The sequence below is a fragment of the Manduca sexta genome, chromosome 10 (genome assembly GCF_014839805.1).
Source record: "Manduca sexta isolate Smith_Timp_Sample1 chromosome 10, JHU_Msex_v1.0, whole genome shotgun sequence".
In the NCBI taxonomy this organism is placed as follows: domain Eukaryota; kingdom Metazoa; phylum Arthropoda; class Insecta; order Lepidoptera; family Sphingidae; genus Manduca; species Manduca sexta.
The window spans coordinates 5,419,101-5,432,649 of record NC_051124.1 but is presented as its reverse complement, the minus strand read 5'-3'; the positions used below and the strand labels follow the sequence as shown (position 1 = coordinate 5,432,649).

Sequence of the window (13,549 nt, the reverse complement as noted above, 5' to 3'; positions counted from 1 at the left end):
CTTGTGTATAATTAACATCAAACGGCTGTTTATTGAATTAACTGGTTTGGAAAATGTTAATGTGTGTATGGAGCGCGCGTCGCGAACGCGCCCATGCGGCGGCTATCCGTACTGGTTGGTTTCAAAGCGAGGGATCGCCGACGCCGTGCATCCGAGGTCAGTGTATCGATGTGGGCTAGTAAACACTGCCGGCGAGTGGAGGCGAGTAGAGGCGAGTACCATCACATGACACGGCGCAACTTGCCGACGCGTCTGAAAGACCACCGCGGTCCCGCGCCGACTCGCGCTCTCTGCTACACTTAACTTTTTAATGCGACCAATCATCGCACCACCATAACTATTAGTGCAGGCAACTTTTTAATACGAAATGTAATTAAATTAACATAACGCTATTATGGAACCTGAATGGTTAATGGTACACAAATGCATTTAAACCACGTTGCAAATATATACATGGTACTTAAATACTACTAATGATTGAACTCTCGCATTCAATTCGAAATGCATAATGTGTATAATAAATATTTTTGATTTTAATAATAGTGATATGTATTTGATTTATCTATTTGTCGTAATAATGTTTTTGTCTCCTGCGATCTATCGATTTTTGACAAAGTGCTATCAATTGACGAGTTCACAATATACAATCCTACTCAAGTTAATTATTTATTACCTACAATGATGATGTCAATTTTAAACGCACTAACCACTGTAATCTAATATTACTCATGTCCATTGTTAACTTCTCATTAGAAGCAATGATTCTAGACCGTTGCCTGTGAGACATTTATTTATTGATGTTTAAACGAAAACCCTTAACTGTATTTATTTTATAACACCTTTATTGAACATATTATATATTTTATGATGATCCGTTGCACGCAGTAGGTAGTAGTCCATAATATCTGATCAGAATATATTAATAGTTCATGGTAGAGTGACTTTACAATTACATATTTATTAGGGATATACTGCATACATTATATTCTTGTTAACTTAGACCTGTTTGAAAACGTAAACATAAGGTACGGACAGGTCACAGCTTCAACCCAGCCAGAGTCACGGGTAACAATTATTAACAAGATACGACTGTATCATACGAAATACATAGTTAATGATTTATGACCAGTTCAATTAGCACGTCTATCATGGAACAATTGCCGCGGTGTGCCACGTTTTGTGAGTGGGCGGTGTTGTCACTATTTAATAACACGCTGCCGTTGTTTTACATCAATTGATTTTAGTTACAATTGTAGTTATAGCGCTCGTTTCTTTAATGATTGCGGGCTTATTAAATTATAGAAATGACGCGATATGATTGAATGTACAGTGTCAAACTGATCGCTATAATAATATCCACATGTTCGATGCTAACACAATGCCTTCGAAATATTCTATTAGCAAAAACTTTAACACCATCACGTTTATCAAACTTCGAAGCATACGGGTATCGTTAAACTTGGCACTAAACTGCTAGTTAGAACTTAGAACTAGGTTTTACTTCCTATTGACCCAACACGGTGGGAAATTGCCAAACCCTTTACGTCGCCATTAGACGTTACGTTGCCGTTTTAATATTAAATGCTTCAGGGAAATGAGCTGCAATTTAAAAGCTACCCCTCATAAGTATAGGAAATGTGTTTCCCGTGATTTTCTTTGAGGTAATTGTAGCCACGTAAACACACTTTAACAGTTCAAATGCTGACATGTTTACGGTTCATTGCACTTTGTGTAGTTGCTGACAAGACGTGCCGACGATAACGGATAATCGGATCAATATTTTTTTACGGTGAACTGACATTGTAGGTATTCACTATGTCATCAACATTATGTCCTCGGTAATAATATAACATTTAAAATACAGCATGTATATTACGAATTCAAAGATTCGTATATGTCTGTCGATATTATCTGCCAGTCTTTAACCTTTAACAAAGAATTTGCGAATACATTTTTGTTATCAACAGACAAGAATGTGATGGACGCAATTCAAACTTAACATTCCTTCGGTCAAAGTGAATTTTATTCGGAAACAACACTTGACGAAGGTTACTGAATCCTCGAAATCGGAATGTGAAATGTAACTTCAAATAATTTCATAGAGACGTAGGAAGGAGGCAAGCAATATCGGTGACATTCCACAAACTTATACCATCCGGGATAATTTTATTTTTGCGTACTTATTTAATCAGTCTTGTAGTTGCCTCATTGCTGGGCACGAGAATTGTATTAAGTAAATTTCCTAGAAACCGTATCATTATGGAACCAATTCCACGGTTAATAAAATTGGGGAAATAACAAACATTGTTAAGCTTGGCTAAATGTCTACACACGGATTAGCGCAGTTTGTTTTTTCACGTGACCGATGTAAAAAGGCCGACAATCACATAACTATAATGTCACATAAACATACTAAATACATCGCTTAATACAAAATAAAGTAATGGCTGTTGTAGCCTAGAAAAAACTAACACCGCCTGTGATTTAGTGGACGGAACAGAGCGCTTGACTCCGGATGCGGTCTATGTTCTACGTGATTTACACACGACCGCTAAGTTCTAGGTTACTGCGGAAATTCGTTGGTGAAAAATTAATACGTTATCAGCTTGCGTAATGCTTGCTTGAAAATACCATTTTGACCTTAGAGACGTAATCTTAATTTCAAAAACGGCGCTGTTACGTTCTTTAATGCCGAAGGTCGGACACGCCGGCACGAATGAAAACGAGAGATAAGCCCACGAAATGTCTGCTTTAGTACTACTTATTTTCAATGTCCATATCAGGGATCGTCTTTGTGCACCTTGAGGATTTGAGATTCATGAATGTGCATAGTAAGGTGGCAACCATCTAATAGGGTTTTTTAAAGTTGTGATATCCAGAACTCATTTAGCATTTATGGCTTGAATCGGCAAACAGAACCGACCAATAACCAAATGCTCATAGTTAAGTTGAAGGTTTGGTTCTATATTCATTTTGCCTGTTTTACGGCAACGTGTACTATGATTAAGCAATCCATTGCTTTAATATTTTAGGAACCGATTTATTGTATCATAACGATCATGCTTATTTTTGTATGCTGTGGTCATACCTCTGGGTATCGCAAAAAGTAAATCTAACCTGAACCTTCTGGGAAAAAGGTGATAAAAAAGAAGTTGATTTAAATTTGGATCAATAAGTGCCGAAGCAAGATTAATAATAGCGCACACAAGCGAAGTATCATCGTGGTGCTACTTAATTCGTAAAACTCGTAGGCGGCAGTTTGTTAGGTATTTCCGCGTTCGTCAGCCTTCTGTGGGCACAGCACACGCCTGCAAGGCCGTGTGAACCTCTTTGTCTTTATAGATATACGGGTACCTACGACTCTACGAAACATTTTTTGCCTTTGTGGTTACTCATGCCACGTCAACCGCTAATAATCGCTGGAGCTCTTGCACAAAACATTTTCAATACAAATTTAATGGATCTCGAAAGATAATCAAATTGCAATTTTATTCACAATAAATAATGTATGAACCCATATTCTATATTCGACATAATAATTTTTGTGCCCCGCCTGGGATGTTTGTAGAAGAATGTCGCGGGGTGACGAAACTTGTCGTTTTAATGAGTGCTCTCTGACCTTCCCGGTAATATTTTCAACTTTCACCGCACACGAGTCATATTGTCATTTAAAACACGGCGTGCTACTTCAAACATGCAGCATTTCAAGTAAATCAAGTGATCTTTCGAATGCCTTGTTACCTACTTCTTGCCCGAGGAAAAGAAAGCCTTTTAATGAAAAAATAATTATTAAGAAATATCAAATTTCATTACAGCTTTTTATATCTAGTGGCTGGACTTTTACAAGCCATATTTCGTTAACAGAGTCAGTGCACGAACGTCTTTTAATTAAAGGAATTGGATTCTCTAAAAACGTTGCTTAAATGAAACGCTTTCAAAGTAAATGTGTTTGTATAAATATTTTATTTATGATTTGTTTATCATTTAGAACACAGATATTTACATGTTATATCGTTCGTTTTATTATGAAAGATACCTACATAATATAATTGCGTATATTATTTCTACAATAAAAAAGTAGAATAATCATAACTGTGCAGTTTAAACTAAATATTGTGTAATCAGCAGTGCGACAAGCACGTTCCCACTGCTGCAGCGACGTACGCCGTGTATTCCTTATTTTATTGTTGCTTAAAAACACACGTACACGAGTTGAACACGACAATTGATCCATTAGCTTCTGTATTCTAGATACAAGTACATATTAATAACTGTATTTAAGTTGTTAATTGGTAACTGCAGAAAATTACGTAACTAAATCATTGTTCAGCCGGTCGACTGCAAGCACGCGATTGTAGCATCAGCGACCTTTGTTCTTCAGACGGCGTGATCTGTAGCATGTCGTCAATTAAACTGCCAGTTCGTCCTTAAAACTCCGGTAGTACCAGCAGATTATCCTCGCGTTGGTGTTTCTATTACAAACTAGTTTCAAATTGAATTTAGGTCTGCAACTGCCGCGAAATTCGACGCGCATGAATATCCTTGGCTCAAAATGTAATGGAGTTGTAGGTTAACCAGAAGCGGCCCGTCCCCTCGTACGTTGAACCAGCAGTTATATTTAACTACGACAACACATGTGCGGCACCAACACGACACGCGTTTCTTACCAACTTAGAGACTGTTTTAAATCTGTGAAAATGTTCACATTTGCGTCACAGGATAACTAACATGTGTTAGACGTCGTCGCTCGACAAATGCCTGCAGGATGATAATGCGAAGTACTTGAGCGGTAAGCACTAATGCAAAACCGCCATAAGAATTTTACGTAACAAAACCATTCATTCTGGTTGTTTGGAAACGTGCGAGGAAGTTTAAAGGAATTCTCTTGCACGAAAAGAAAACGTTTTAAAAATTGCATTCCCGTGTAGTTTTTTTGGGACGCCATTCAGTCGCCGAAGTCCATTGTTGCTGGGGCGTACATAAAGTTTGGTGCTTTATGTTGCTGGGCTACAGTGTGCATTATGCGCAGACAAGGTGAAGGTATTCTGCTTTGGTACCTGAGGATCCACAATGGAGTTCAATCAACTCAGTTGGACGGGCGTCGCCATTCGCCCACCCAGTCCGTCATTGTGACGCGCACACAGCACTTCTCTATTGTCACTTCCTGGGCCGCGCGGGCCGGGGTGCGTCTCCACTCCGCCGACGTTTAAACACTTGTGTATGGGTGAACATTACAAAATGGACTCCAGGCGGCGCATTTTTCACTATTTATTAGACAAATTATTAAGGTATTTATATTTGATTTATTCATTTACGAAGTTTATTTGCCAAGAAAAAACAAAGATGGGATATCATATCCCGTCTTTCGTTAAACCTGTTCACTGTGTAATTGTCAACCTGTAATGACGTTACTGCTCTAAACTTGTCTGTCCTTGTGATCTCAGCTTTACCATAGCGTTTTATTATTTTTCTAAATGCCTGTTAAATCAAGTACATTTATGAATTAATAAAAACACGCTCAGGTACTGCTCCGTCAAATAACCAATTATACGTTTTATGTTACCTTAATATTAATATTTAATTACGTGGTATTAGTTAACCGAAGTAACGCCGCATAATTATATAAATAATTCATGAAATACCACAAAAACTTAACCTACAAATAAATCATTACTATAAAATACGCGTTAGTTCATGTTAAAGTTTTAATTATGTACCGGTGCCCACGACTTGGGATAAATAACTAGTTTCTAAACGGAACCGATATAGTACACAATACTGACTTCTACACGCGGTTCTGATCTTTTTGTAATAATTATATTATTGTATTTGAAAAAAAAAACAATTTGTCTTTTAACCCAATTTGATATTCACATTACATTACACAAATGTAGACAATTATTTCTACTCTGCTACTAAAGTGAAAGTCAAGTCTACAAAATTCTGGGGAAAAAACTCTTCCAACATATGTTTTGAATATCGTGACATAATCGATATATTATTGTGCGATTAGAAAACAATTTAAAAAAATCCTTTATTTCCTTTCAAAATAAAATGAAGACACAGCCCTAAGATAAATAAAATATATATAATATTTTGCTATGTGCTAGATCGTATATCATGTGACCACTTAAACACACACAGAAAAAAAAATTATAAACTGCATTTACCGTTTCATCACAATTAACCGAACATGTTATGTATGTCAATTATTTTATTTATCAACATGTTTAATGCATTTTATAAAGTATATCCGGTAATTCAAACCTCTTGTTACTTTATGATAAAATGTTTTTTGAAGTAGAATGTTCTGTTTTTAATAATATTTGGCTTTTGTAATGAGTATACACAGTCAATATTCTTATAAGTAGCAGTTCACTTTTAATCACATAACATTGTATGCATCTATTAATTTTAAAATCGTATTTACTCGAAGCGTGTAGTGCGACTACGTTAATGACCAATGACATATTGATACTTCAAACAATAATTATCGTATTTAACAGAAACGTAACTAATGGCGCCACTTATGTGCTGTGGAAATATACAATTCTACGTTAGCAGTTACATATTATTTTACTATGTTCATACTGGTCCGAATGTAAAATCTTTTAACAGGATAAAAGTCCCGTTGTGTTCTTTCTCCGGGATAAAAAATAGCCCTTATTGTGTTTAGGAATGTATGCTAAATTTAATCTAAATTCTTTAATTTAACAATCATCTAAACTACTTCACAATCGCATTTATAATATTGGTAAATAGAAGAAGTAATATGCACACTTTGAATGAATAGATTAAACAAAAAAAGGCTAGCAAGTTTCCCCAAACCATTAACTTTCCACTTTTATTAAATGTTCGCGGTTCCGTATGAAAAACTAACAATCAGAACTGGTGTTTCCGTCTCTATGCAAAAAGTTGTATAAAATCATCTCTAGTCGATTGAGATTTAGTAAACATTTACTTGTGAACGTATTTTTTGTTTATTTATTTCTTCAAAGTATGTTTTGTTGCTAAATACTTTCTGTCGTTTACAAATTCTTTATGAAAATCCTGGCTAGAAATCTGAATGGCAACAAAACGCTAGGTAGAAAACATTTATATCATTATTATCTATGTGACGACTAGCAAAACCGTTAATGCCGTCTTCTTTTGATATCAAAAATTTTAGTTATTATACCTGGCTAGAGAACAACAAAAAAAAGGTCATTTGTGAATGTCACTACCAAACATACATTTAAGAATGAATATCTTTTCAGAAGAAATATAAAATAAATCGTATACGCTACGCAATGCTAATTCAATTGTTAATAAACGTTTGTATTAACAATTCTCGCAATGCTTGCTTTGGTGTTGAGTACTAATCCAGCTCGGCAATAAGTTGCGACGAGTAAACGCGACTAGCAGTAGAAACTAAAGCGGATCGCCCACGGCCGGAATGGATACGCAACCGGCTCGCGTTTGTCTAACTAAGGCTATCGATTTGCACGAAGCCCTTGCCAACGCCGCCGATACTATTAATCTACTAACAACACCCATCGCTTCCCATAAATTCGCCACTAGTGGAGTGCGAAACATATTACTCAAAGCTATACAACATATACCAGAGTATTAACAAGTTTGTAAATATGACAAATGCAAATCGCCCGCCCCGACATCAACTTTACTCATTGTCGAATCAGCGCGAAATTGTTTTCGTCGTTACTGTGAAATTTTAATTTCCATTAAAATTGTTCGGGTGCATCGAAAAAAATAGGTACACGAATTTAGGAGTCCGCGTGGTACGAACTCGTCGCAGCCGAGGGGTATTGATCGGCGTGCGCGCGCAGCGTCTGCCCGAATGTATACAGACCTTCAGTGAAGCGTTTCGTCGGCGCGCCACAAGAACTGAAGTGAACACTTAGTCCTGTCAGAGTGCCATCGACTTCGAGCTCCTGTGTTAATAACTGGACCTTTGTTAACACATGTTTCAACCTTTACGTTCCAACTATGCGCTACTGAACTCCTCTAACTCACAAACTAAACTTTAAACTTTTGATCGGGCACAACTGTCACTGTATATTGGTTTTTCAGTTTCCCTTCTGAATACAGTTTTATTTTCAATAAAATTGTCAATTTTGTTAAATTGGCTAGCTTCTTTACAATATGGAATAATTTTAGAATCGACTTCTCCGGCAAAGCAGCGGTTTCGATGCTCGCTTATTATTCTTTGAAACAAATTCATACTTTTAGCTTGCTATCGGCACAAAGTTTTATAGTTTCAGATCAGCGGTAGTGGCGAGAATTGTATGAAAGTTTGTGATAAATTCTTTTATTCATGGTATACTCAGATCGAATCGATTTTTCAAAACATAAAATCTCAAGTCGAACATACTGTATGTATTAAAACAGTATGGAATAGCAAAATACGCATCATTTTGTTGCTTTATATAATTTTGCAAAATATCAAGATAGGTCGGTAAGACCTTTTGGGAATAGAGGTATCATATAGCCAAATATCCTCGTGGACAGAGCGGCTCCTTTAATGCTCCATAAACGGCTTCTAAGCTTTTGAACCGAAATGAGATATTTCACAAGGACACCTTGGGATTAATCCTTATTCAACGTTACAGGGCTCATTCATAAGCCACATAATATGATGAATCGTGCGTATACATTGATTAAGAATAGTTAGCTACAGGAATTTTGGTTCATTGTAATTTTAAATTGTCAATTTAAGCGTATAAAAACCGCACTTAAATATTGGTTCAATTTCATTCGGTTTAAAAACTTATAAAGCTTTTGTAACAGTTGTACAGCGGCCACAATAAATTAAAATTATGGCTTGAAATACGCGCAAGTAACGATAAGTTACCTTATTTGTGTTAAAACAGTTACGTATTATATAGACGGTTGAATGCTTTTTCATCGCTTGTTTGCTTTACACTGAACACTTTTACGAACTTGCATGCTATCGCAATAAACGCATGCATTTGCGTTTAGCAGGTTTATTTAAAGCGAACACTATGGGCGTTTCCAATATCGCTTCGGACGCTCACGCCGATACTCGATTTATTTTGGACTTATTTTGGGTAAAAATACATCACGAGATATTACGAGGTATGGAGCCTATATCACCGCTGTTAATTGACGGCACGATAGTGATCACGTTGTTAGACCAATAATTAGAACGAATAGCGATTCGTATCAATGTATTAATATTTAGATACGAACACGATCTTGTTGCGGCCGCTGTGTGTCTGCCCACATGGCGTGTACACATGCAAACAGATCTCAATTGGTTTGAGAAGCGCCATGCAATCATATACGTAATACATCGAATGACCCTGAATCGTATACTTCACTGTTAACCTTGCTCCATTCGCTGGCGGCCAGTATAGCCGTCTGTTACCTTACCGCCTCATCTACTCGTTGGTCACTCACGAGGTCGGAGATCCGCGTTTGGCACTAGATCGTCATTTGTCAGTCGTTCACTTCGCATCACTAGTGACAGTTTCACAATGGTACATCTATTAAACATGTCGACACACCATCGCTTCACGCGTTGCTTCTGCTTCGATACAGATAAAACAATTCAGTTTTAATAAATCGGCCCGTATTACCATAATATGAATTAACACGACACAATTTGAGCGGTCGGCTGAGTTAATTACGAGGCAAGTCAGTTCTAGAACTTGACCTCCTTAGAGAACATACTGGATTTTAGCGTTATGCAATAAATGCGATTCTGTCTTTGCGCAACAAGAACACGATATTAAAGTCCTTCGCGGTCTAGGTCAAAATATATAATGTCAATAGTCATTTGAGACATCAAGTAGGGCAACAATTCCTTACTGGTTCGGTTTCGTAGATTTATAAATAATTGAAATAGAAAATATATAATATATTTTCCGGCAAATGTCCGAGGAACGTTGGATGTTATTTTACAATTCATGAAGACCTTATTACTGTCCTCGTTCGCACAGCATCGACCTAATCTAAAATTCCACACACAAAACTGGACTTCTGGTACAGGAAACACGCTTGCATATTTCTCAATGAACATTCCTGTAAAAATATAAAAAAAATTCCTATGAAAGTAATCCAATACTTACATAAAACAGTGTAGCCATAATTTAAAGTGATAAATAAAGCTATGTTTCATACCAAGTTACAAAAAATATATACGTATTGTTTAAAGAACACGGTAATAATTTGGGTCAAGTCTTAAAAACAACTGTACACTGTGTCCATAAGCCGATTATATTTATTATTAAATCCCAATATCTGTATTTGGCAAGTTGAACGACATCCACTTTTACATTCCATTCTTTCGGGATATTTACAATTTACCGTTATGTTTGTTTTTGTTACAGGTAATTCTTGGAGAATGTCTATAGACGAGAGAATGACTCGTATTTTTATGTGAGTAAGTACCATTTTCTAAGAAACTTACTTAGAAAAAACTCAAAAAATGGTAATCGTTGATTAACACAAATAGCATTATTAACAATGTTAAAAATTACAACACTAAACATTGTATTGTTGAAGTTTGCCAAACTTATTACGCCATGCGCCGCCACGAACTTACAAATTCTGTCATACGAACGTTGAAGTCAGGCCAAGGCTTTTGCCTACATTACTTGCTTAAATAAAACTTGTAAAATTTTCATTCATGCGGATATCTTGCGCCGGATGTAAGATGTAGTAAGTTCAAATCGAACACCATCATGCGACTGAGAGTTTTTCGAGTCGAGAATCGGGACCGCGCACAACGGTAATGGGAAAGTATTTCTCGAAAACTCAGATTGGAACGCAATGTCAGAAAACGTGACGATAACTGCGACACCTGTCCGGGCACTGGTGAATAACGGCCTTGCTTCATGTGCAGTGTGCACGGTCACCGAGAATGCAAGGAAAAACTTGAAAGCCTAACGGTGCATCTTCGCTGCAGATAACTTTCTGCAATCGCTTGACACACATTCGATTCGATATGTCTAATCTGCGCTTGTGATTTATACGTCTGTCCCAGCTCCGATCAATCACATTCCCATGTTACAATTTGTGTGGGGATTTTCTAACCACTGTTTATAAACATTTACGGAATTGCGCTCTCGCAAGATCAAGTACCAACTTCGTTAATTTTGTGCATGATTAATTACTTTTTTAACTGTCGATAACCTAATTGAAATATTCCACAACAATCACGCAACTGTTTACATTCAAAGACGTAATTGTCAAGGCATATAATGAAATTTTATTAAAATGCGCTCGAGTAATCAGAGTTTTCTAAGACCACGCCGGAGTGTTTAAGTGGCGACTCGTCGGTTTCAATTTTAACGAAGCGCGTATCACCGTAGTAAAGACGCGTGGTGTCACCTAATTTCGCATCCTGTGAAGAAATAGAAACATTGCCGATAAAGCAAACATCTAACGGAGCGAGCGTGGGGGAAATGGACCGAGAGTCTGTGCACGCGCACCGGTATAATAGATCGTCACTCGCCCCAGTTGGTTTCGGAGCGTTGCACCGTGTAAGTGTACACGATACGAGCATTTAAGTGTTGCAACTATAACATATAAACAATAAATACCGTCAGTTATGTGCGCACAGTTAATTAACCTCAACAGTTACATATTACACTGTGCCATGCATTTGTGTTGTCGATAATGGGATCACTATACTTGCAGCCGTCGTGTTTATTTTGAGGTGAGTGTTTTGTATTTGGATTCTATACATCGCGTTGGAAAGGTACACATACATGTACGTGTTATTGTTTCTACTGTTGTTAAATCATTAGTCAATGATCAATCTTTATGCGTGTCCACAAGTCGATCCTATAGTTAGGTTGGGCGTTGCGTGATGTACTGACATCATTGTATGTACATTAGTACAGTTCCATATTAAATATTGTATTAACTTGTATAGCCGTTCATAGCATTTCAAATAATAGAACCCATTACAATAAACTTTACTAGGTTCTTAGCAGATGACACCATAATATTATTATATTTAAACATCTTATCGAATCACCATCTTATCTTCTTAATTTCATAATGCATGTGTTCATACTGTGGTCTGTACATATCCTTTCTCATAAGTGCCTTGAACATTCATTATTGAATAATTTATTACTCAGTTCTTCAAAGATTAGTAAGAGTAGTCTAAATAATTCCTGTGATCTAAATTTAATCATAATATTAAGTATTAAGTGAATTCTTTCAAGTTCCGTACTCAAGACATCCGGTAAATTAGTTTGGTTGCCTTGTCAGCCGCGTCTTTTTGCCCTTGTATCCAATACTTTTATATTTCAAAAGCCAGACCTCCGTCCAAACATTTTGAATATAATATTATTTAGATTAGAGCAAGCGAATATTAATGATGTTTTTTGTATACATCGTAAAACTGGCCCACGCCACTTGTGCTGTTTTTGTTTCTAAACATACTACTACTAAAATCTATTAATATAAGTTCAGTGCATTGAATATTACAAGCCAATTTGGTTGCTTCTCACACCGCTTCGATCGGTACTAACTTTGACATTAGTTTAACTCCATTATAGAGTAATCACTTGTTAGGTATAAAAATATCACTAAAGCTCTCCAATATCAGTATGGTACTAATTTGTGGCGCAATGAACTAGTTCCAGTTTTCAACAATTATGTATTGAATTCAAGCTCCAATCAGACTCTTTGAGTCATTAGTGTTTGCGACGCTGTTTGGACGCATGTCGTGGTCGCCACGTTGACCATTAACAATGACGCCAAAACACCAGTGGTCTCATATTCGCAACACGAACTAGATCATCTGACCACGTTTTATCGACGACCTTTGCCACGCTTCGTATTAATACGAACGTATTACAAATCTTCCAGAAATACGCACGAGCGTCTTGGTTCTTTAATCTGTTATCAGTGTGTGATGCGTCGTGCTCGTATGTGACCCGGGTTGAGGTTGTGACGTCTCTGTGATTACACGTACTATCGGACGTTTGTTTATGTACAGTTTAACTTGCTCTTGTGTAGTAATGCCTTATCGCGTTCCGTTTTCACTTGTATATTCTGGTTTACTTATATGTTATGGTTTGAGTGTTACATACGTCGCTCTGTGAATAATAATAGTACCACTGTCCCAGAACTACTACCATGTGAGATAGCAGGTTACCGTTAGTTTCAAAATGATTGAGACCTCCGAAGGGCCAACCACTCTTCCCTCAAAATCCTTTACCTCTCAGGAGAGTGACTCATTTATACTTCTTATGGTGTTGTGCGTGTTTATGAGCAATTCATGTGTACCGCTATCGCGATTGTTATTCTATAAAAATATAATATAATTACTACACCTATAATTAAAATTATCACGAACTTTTTCTTTCTCCTCCTCTACATACAAATAAATATGAAATTATTCAAATGTTTTTAATAATGACAATATTAAGAAATACGTTTAAATTACTGAATCAGATGACATTAAAAATTATTGCTCGCAAAAGACTCTAGCATTTAAATGTAGATATAAATAAATTATTGGATACGTGTAATCGTCGTAATGTAGTTAAAATTTTTGTACACGGCC

At 36.7% G+C, this 13,549-nt stretch overlaps 1 protein-coding gene across 3 annotated transcripts in view; it reads left to right on the top strand.

The window, feature by feature from the left end:
• LOC115440243 (protein gustavus) overlaps positions 1-13,549 on the top strand; it is a 55,478-nt gene that overhangs the window by 16,610 nt on the left and 25,319 nt on the right. Inside the window, exon 1 of one of the 3 annotated variants that reach the window (XM_030164470.2) lies at positions 11,451-11,683. The exons of the other annotated variants lie outside the window; for them this stretch is intronic. The gene's annotated coding sequence lies outside the window, so the exon portion shown is untranslated. Of the gene's footprint in view, positions 1-11,450; positions 11,684-13,549 lie in introns of those variants that run through there. 3 annotated transcript variants of the gene reach the window in all.